Source organism: Fonticula alba (assembly GCF_000388065.1).
Source record: "Fonticula alba strain ATCC 38817 unplaced genomic scaffold supercont2.2, whole genome shotgun sequence".
Taxonomy (NCBI): Eukaryota; order Rotosphaerida; family Fonticulaceae; genus Fonticula; species Fonticula alba.
The window spans coordinates 1,976,416-1,977,426 of record NW_009242972.1 but is presented as its reverse complement, the minus strand read 5'-3'; the positions used below and the strand labels follow the sequence as shown (position 1 = coordinate 1,977,426).

The window sequence follows — 1,011 nt, the reverse complement described above, 5'->3', positions numbered from 1 at the left end:
CCCTGCTCTACTACGCATCGTACGGTCTTCTCGCTTCCTCTCCCCTTCCCCTTTCTCCCGTTTCCCTCCCCCTCCAGGCGACCCGGCCACCGCCGATCCCCCCTCCTCCCCCGCCGCTGGTCTGCCTCTTTCCTCTCCACAGCCTCTTGCTTCTCCCTTCTACACGCACGCACGCACGCACACACACACAGACACACATTCCCTTCCTCTTCCCCGGGCATGACCGAGCGAGTCTGGGAGCTTGCTTTGCGCTCCGTCCGGCTGCCTCCACTGCCCGAGGGGCGGCCCGCGGCGGTCTGCTCCTTGTTGCTTCGCCGACTTCCTCCCTGCCCTGTTGCTTTTCCCGAGGGGCAGTCCCATCCGCCGCCCTCCCCGCCGCCCCCCCCCCCCCCCCCCCCCCCCCCCCCCCACTCCCCCCTCCCCCCCCCCCCCCCCCCCCCCCCCCCCCCCCCCCCCCCCCCCCCCCCCCCCCCCCCCGCCTCGTCGCTTCCTTCGCGACCACTCCAGTACCCTGTCCCTCCCCTGGTCTTCCTTTCCGTCTCCCCCTCGCGCTTGTGTCTGGACCTTGGGACCCCCCCCCCCCCCCGCAAACCCGGCGCCCTTGCATTCTCCCACCTCCCCTTCCCTCTTCCTCCCAAAGAGATGGCCCGCCTCTCGTCGCCTCGTCGCCGCAATGTGTCGGGTTTCAAAATTTAAATCCCCTCACGTGCCGGGCTGGCCCCTCCCCCCCTCCCCCAGGGGGCGCTGACGTCGCTTCATTAACCGGCACCGCGGGGCCGTCACGTGTGGCACCCGCCCACGCCGATCTTCCACCCGCCTGCCCTCTCTCTCTCTCTCTCTCTCTCTCTCTCCCCCCCTCTCTCTCTCTCTCTCTCTCTCCCTGCGTCCTCCTCGCTTTCTCCCTCCCTTGCCCGAGTGTGTGTCCCCTTCCCCCTCCACCTGATCAGCCCTTATCTCTTGGAGCCGGGCCAGATCCTCTCCCTCTTGGCCGCGCATCCGAGCGTTCCCCCC

General features: G+C 69.4%; 1 protein-coding gene across 1 annotated transcript in view; it reads left to right on the top strand.

Annotated features, from left to right (window-relative positions):
- Positions 1-1,011, top strand: part of H696_01439 (hypothetical protein) — a gene marked incomplete at both ends in the record, with an annotated part of 6,283 nt that overhangs the window by 4,526 nt on the left and 746 nt on the right. The window lies entirely within an intron of this gene.